Source organism: Hyaena hyaena, unplaced genomic scaffold (genome assembly GCF_003009895.1).
Source record: "Hyaena hyaena isolate Hyena2069 unplaced genomic scaffold, ASM300989v1 scaffold_750, whole genome shotgun sequence".
Taxonomy (NCBI): domain Eukaryota; kingdom Metazoa; phylum Chordata; class Mammalia; order Carnivora; family Hyaenidae; genus Hyaena; species Hyaena hyaena.
The window spans coordinates 185,817-192,867 of record NW_024081385.1 but is presented as its reverse complement, the minus strand read 5'-3'; the positions used below and the strand labels follow the sequence as shown (position 1 = coordinate 192,867).

Below are 7,051 nucleotides of genomic sequence, written 5' to 3'. Positions count from 1 at the left end.
ATCCTCTTAGCAGCATCTTTTGAAAAGCCTTATTAGGATACTAGTATTTGATACCTTTGTATCACTGTACTTGAATTTTAAAAGGGGGAGAGAGGAAGATACAGAAAGTGGGGGGAGAGAAGGGGGAGAAGAGATAAGAGCTGGAAGAGAGGGAAACTGGTTGGTTTACGTTGAGTTACCTGCTCATTTATAGGCCAGGGAAAGATGGCACTTTGATATCTTCACAAAGACTACACATAATGGATATTCATCAAAAAGTAAAAGAGGAGTGTAGTGGTATGTGATTTTATCTTATGAAAGCCATGGGCCCTTTGGGTAGAAAATGCACAAATGCAATACACAATGCATTTTACATACAAATACATTCACAAAAATGGTCAAGATAAGAGCACTGGTTTGATAATTCTGAAAATACAACGACAAGGTTTATAATTTGGTTTATTATAATTGAGCAATCTGACACTATCCTAATTTTGATTCAGGTTAAAATATTGTTTTTCTTTTGGAAAAGCTTTTGAAAGCATGGAGAATTCTTCCTGGGTACTTAAGCCTTTCACTAGACTATATCTTTTTTTTTTTTTTTGGTAGTTTTATGGTTTTATTAACGCAAGTATGATGTGCACATAAACTGTCTATTCATTTTCTTTGCTGCACAGCCTGGTATTGGGATTCATTACTCTGATGGCCAGGTGGGCTGCTCTTTCCACAATGGCTTTATGGTTCTGGGAGGAGACATTGTGAGCAACCTCTGCACAGTAAGATTTGTTGCACATCAGCAGCACTTCAAGCTCCTTGACGTTGCGGACTAGGAACTTCCGGAAGCCACTGGGCAGCATGAGGTTTGTTTTCTTGTTGCTCCTGTAACCAATGTTGGGCATCAAGATCTGGCCCTTGAATCTTCTGCGCACCCTATTGTCAGTGCCTGTGGGTTTCCGCCAGTTGCACTTAATTTTGACATATTGGTCTGACTGATGCTGGACGAACTTCTTGGTCTCTTTTTAATGATCTTGAGCTTCACCAGAGATTTGAGGGTGGCCATGATGTCGAGTAACAGATGGCTGCCACCTCTGCAGGCAGTGCTGAGGAAGACTCACTAGACTATATCTTAAAATGGCTGCTTGCTTTTTATTTTCACTTGGAGGCATTGTAAGACCTTTAAGGTTTCAGGCACTTAAAAAAACATTTCTAGATAAATTTGTTTGACTTTATCTTTAATTCTTATAATTCTAAGGTTGGGTTATACTATCTTATTCATAAATCACATTTGTACTCATTTTCTTTGTTAATTTCTTCTATGTATATCCTTTAGGTTTATCATTGTTTTAACTGACCAGATATTCCAAAACATCATTTCAATAATATGTTGCTTCTGTCCATTAATAGAATTGAATGATTCCTATCATTTAAATAATGATTTGATTCATCCTCCTGCAGAATTCAACCTCTTCTACTCTTATTTAGTATTTGCAAGTATCACTGAGACCCACTCTAAAACTGTCTGGGTTTCTGGGTATTGCAAAGAAAAAAATGACATGTACCAAACTGGGGTATTTACTTACAAACCTTAAGCTGTATGTATTGGTTCCCAGCACTTGGTTACTGCATTGACCACCTCCTCCATAGCTGGGACATGGCTCAAATGCATATCTGATTTTTATTTTCGTTTAATAGACACCCCTCTTTTTTCCAAACAAGTCTTCCTCTGAATACAGATATACCCCAGCCAAAGAAAACTCCTCTCTCTTTACCCCTTACATGAAATACACACTGATTTCAAGGACATCATGTGACCATAAAACAAACTATTTCTTTTTAATAATATATGATACCTCTTATTACTCCTCTTACTTTCTGTTCTGTGTCCTCACTATATTGTATAGTACTCCATCAAATCTTATCTTGCATGTGCCACACTTAAAATTTTGTCATTGTTTTTTATTCTTCACTCTATAACCCTGCAATAAATAATATGACACGTACACAAAAAGTTCTCCTTGAGAATAGATGCTGATCTTCATGTTCTTCTTCTGGGACATCTATTGCAGGGGTGAGATTCTCCTTTCTTTTTTTGCTTTGCTTTATTTACTTTTAAAGGAAAATTTTCTCAATAGGGTCACTTCATTATTATTTAAAAATATTTTCCTTGTGTTTTGTTGGGAATAATTTGTTGGTCTGTGGAGACGTGATCTTAAGGGATGCTATTTGAAAATTCTTTAAAAAGTTGATTTTTGCTTGCAGACTACATTCTATTTAGAGATAGACCTGAAAATAATGTTATTAAAGAACTGCTAGTTTGGAGAAATCTCTTTTTACTTTTCTTAAGTGATGGAAAATTGAGTTGGTTGGAATTTCCTTAAACACAATTTCCATTTATGTAAATCTTTCTTAATTGTGACCCATCAGAATTAATCTGAAGAAAGTTCAGATTGCCTACTCCTGTAGAAGGCTTAAATAACCTTGTAATTATTTTAAAGTTGATTACAATTTTTTCTTTTTCTGATGCTTTTATAAATTAAACTTTACACATTAAAATGCAAATAATGTTTTTGGGTACAGTTTAATATTTTTAATTTTTTATTTTATTTTATAGAAATAAAAAGTCCTATTTTGATATAATGTTGAAGATGTAATTTTCATTTGTTTGTGTTTAAGGAGCATAAGAACTGTGTGAACATGATCTAATTGTCCTTGCTCAGTTTACCTTGTCTGGTAAAGGTAAGACTGTAAACCAGAAAAATTTCAATGTTTATTGCAGAATATTTCTGTAGATCAGTTTTATCAGAGACAATGGTCTGCTTGCCTGGAGAAACAGTTTGCTTATTAACTAAGAATTTACTTTTCAAGATTCATTTGAAGACCCTCAGTTTGCTTTATTTACCAAGTTGGAACTATTGTATCACAAACTTTCCTCAATCCTAACCAGTTTCTTGCCTCAAAAACCTTGCTTTAAACCATTTGATCCCAGTCACTTTCAATTTCTCTTTTCTGACACACTGCTAAGATTCTGTCAAGGGGGTATTCACTCTGTAATAGTGAATTCAAATGAATTTTTTTTGGCTTAATTTTCAAGTCATTTGGTGATGTTCTGGGAAGTTCAACAACCTGTAAAAGTGATATCCTATAGAACTTCATGAAATGATAGATATATTCAATATGGGTGGGGGGTGCCTGGGTGATTCAGTTGGTTGAGCAAACAATTCTTGCTTTCAGCTCGGGTCATGATCTCAGGGTCATGGGATCTAGCCCCATGTCAGTTTCAGCCCTGAATATGGAGCTTGCTTACGATTCTCTCTCTCTCTCTCTCTCTCTCTCTCTCTCTCTCTTTCTCTCCCTCTCTCTCTATGGCCCTCTCTCCTGCTGTCTTGCTCTCTCTCTAAAATAAAAATAACAAATAAAATAAAAATAAGTGTTCAATATGGTAGTCACTAGCCACATGTGCACCGGAAATATGGCTAGTATGACTAAGGAACTAATTTTTAATTCTATTTAATATCAATTACTTGAAGGTTAAATCTAAATATCCATATGTGGCTGGAGTCTACCATATTGGATAAGATAAATCTTGGAGGTTTCACTGAGAATCAACTGAGACCCTACCTTACCACTGTGGCTAAGATCCTCAATCCAGAAACAGCACTCTCTGCTGATGTCCTTTGGCTCAGTAGTCTCTGACTGTTATGGGGAAAGGGTAAATCTTCCAATTTTTTTTCATGTCATAAGAAATGCCAAGTTTATATTCTCTTCCAGGAAATAGACTTTTTTAATGGATATCTTTAATATCTGATAAAGATTTGAAAGCTTTTATCTTTGCTGAGAATCTGTTTTGTTGTTAACAACTCTGCCATTTGTCTTTGTGTGTGTGTGTGTGAGTGAAAAAGAGAGAGACAGACATACACACATGGAAGAAAGACACACACACACACACACACACACACACACACACACACACAGGGAGTTGTAAGAGGAAAAAGAAAGAGCATGGATTCCAATAAGCCTATTTCTCAAGCTGCCTCCAGGGGCTAAGGACTGTAGAGATTTTCACTTAGGCTAGATTAATTTAGACAAATGTTACCTTATATGTTACTTATCAGTGAGGATCTTTTAAGACTAAGGCAAGTCTCATATTATTTTTTTTCATGAGAACATGATTATAGAAGATATCTCCTCTCCAGAACTTCTAGCTGCTGTCACAGATTTTCAGGTCTGTTGACTGACTCTGATGGAGAATTTGTATGATGTGGCAGGTGCACGCCAATCATGTGAAGACCCGAGACACAAGGTACATCAACATGCTTTAGATGGATTGCTGCTAGACTTTCATGGGCTTATCTCACTCTAAAACTAAGTCTGTGCACCATCTAGGTCATATCTTCTGTCTCTAACATGTCTTTACACTGTAATTCAAGGGATTATCCTTCATAATTTCACCAATGATAATTTAGATTACAGTGCCACCTTGAGGAACTTTGACATGACATGGTTCATTTGAGAAGCATGTTGTAATGAAAGGGGAACAAAATCCAAGATATACAACTTTCTGCACTGATTTTACCATTAGGAGAAATTCCTAAAAGAAATTCCACTCCAAATTTGCTTTTTAAAAAGATTTCTTTGCTGAGAAAAAAAAATGTGAGAAACATATAACTATTTTTTTTAAACGTTTTTTATTTATTTCTAGGAGAGAGAGAGAGACAGCGTGAGCGGGGGGGGGTCAGAGATAGAGGGAGACACAAAATCTGAAACAGGCTCCAGGCTCCGAGCTGGCAGTCAGCACAGAGCCCGACGCGGGGCTCGAACCCACGAACCGCGAGATCACGACCCAAGCGAAAGCCGGAAGCTCAACCGACCAAGCCACCCAGGCGCCCCCATATAACTATTTTTTTAAAAATATATTCCCAATCACAACTTGACCCAATGGCTATTATTTTATTATTTCTCTTGTTTATCTTTTGCCTCTAATTACTTTCTGTTTCTACTCCTCTTTCATTTCCTCTGGGTATCCAAAAACTCAAGAAGTTCACCTGACTTGTAAAGTTAAATCCCCCTTTTAAAAACATAAGCTTTTTATGGTTGATTTTAAGCCCTAAGTCATATCAAGACTGGTCTAAGCAATTTAAAATAGTTCTGAGGACATAAAACTCAGGCTCCAGGATCAATATCTGTTGGCTCATTTCTTAAGATGAATTCTATATACAAAAATTGGATGCAAAAGGAAGATGGGGAAAACCATAAGGATTGCTTAAGAAGACTCTGAATTACATAGAAAACCAGAAGGTTTTAGAAGAGTTGTAGGATTGGTAAATTAAAAGCTCTCCCAATGGTATTTTTCTTCTTTATTGAAAATCAGGTCACAGCTTCCTAGCTAAACTTAACTTTGATTCTCCAGTAGTTTTTGTCTAAATCAAACCCAGAATGAAGATAACTGCATGGTAACAAGTTCTCTGTGAGCAAAAAATTCTACTGACATTGGCAGAATTCTAAATTTTTAAAAACATTTTTATTTATGTTAGAGAGAGAGAGAGAGAGAGACAGAGAGAGAAAGCAGGGGAGAGGCAGAGAGACAGGGGGACATGGAATCTGAGGTAGGCTCCAGGCTCCAAACTGTCAGCACAGAGCTGATTCAGGGCTCTAAACCACAAACATGAGATTGTGACCTGAGCCAAAGTAGGTCACTTAACTGACTGAGCCACCCAGGTGCCCCTGGTATTGGCAGAATTCTGGGGGATGAACTCATTGAGGTTCAGACTGATCCTAAACTTTCATAAAGTTATCTAAAACCAGAAGCTAAGAAACACCTCAAGTCAACACAATAATCAAAAGCCAAATAGACAAGATTAGTCATACCTTACTGGTCCCTGTGACTCTCCAATTCTCTTAGTCAAAAAACAAAACAAAACAACAACAACAAAACCAAAACCAAAAGCAAAACAAAACAGTGAGTGAGGATATAGATTTGTTCAGGACCTTCAGTCCAAATAAATGAGTCACATTTGTACTCTGCCTCCCTGTATTATTGAATCCAATACTACTGTATCTTCAAAACTAACATTATAAACATGCGTTCTCCTTTCTTTAGTGCTCTTTTAGATCAAGTCCCCAACCCCATTCCACCCCGGAAAATTGAACAATTTGGGCAGTTCTTTCTTGGGGGTTTAGAGTCCTCCTCTTATTTTCCACGGGTTTTTATCTAGAACTTTCAGAACTCTGAATTTTTCTGATCCAGTGTGTAGATGATCTTTTTCTATGTTCTCAAGATGAGGTGAGCTTGGGCGTGCCTGGGTGGCTCAGTCGGTTGAGCGTCTGACTTTGGTTCAGGTCATGATCTCACAGTTTGTGGGTTCGAGCCCCGCGTCGGGCTCTGTGCTGACAGCTAGCTCAGAGCCCGGAGCCCGCTTTGGATCCTGTGTCTCCCTCTCTCTCTGACCCTCCCCAGCTCGCTCTCTCTCTCTCTCTCTCAGAAATAAATAAAACATTTAAAAAAAATGATGAGGTGAGCTTGAAGATTGACTCCTATTTGTACTTGTAATTTTAGTTTTTAAAAATTATATCGTTTCTATGCAGAGAAGGACAAATATCATATGTTTGCATGTATAGGAGGATTAGGAGGAACTTAACTGAGGAACAAGGGGGAGAAGAAGGGCGGAAATGGTGGGGTAAAGGGAGAGAGGCAAACCATGAGAGACTCTTGAATGCTGACAAAAACTGAGGACCGATGGATGTGGGGGGGAGGGGGGATGGGCATAGAGGAGGACACTTGTGGGGATGAGCACTGGGTGTTATGTGGAAACCAATTTGACAATAAACTATTTGTAAAAAAAAAAATTATATCGTTTCCAAAGAAAAAATATAGTTTTATCAGAACAGAGCGCATACTCTAGAACATAATTTCTATTTAAAAAATTTATTTCTATATGATTTTAAGTTTTAAACCCAACTTACAGTTAACATACAGTGTAATAATTAGTTTCAGATGTACAATATACTGATTCAACACTTTCTTATACCTGGTGCTCATCACAGCAGGTATGCTCCTTTATCCCCATCACCTATT

The 7,051-nt window shown here is 37.2% G+C and overlaps 1 pseudogene; it reads right to left on the bottom strand.

Annotated features, from left to right (window-relative positions):
* Nucleotides 1-632: 632 nt before the first annotated feature.
* LOC120221115 lies at nt 633-1,039 on the bottom strand (annotated as a pseudogene).
* Between the last annotated feature and the right edge of the window lie 6,012 nt (nt 1,040-7,051).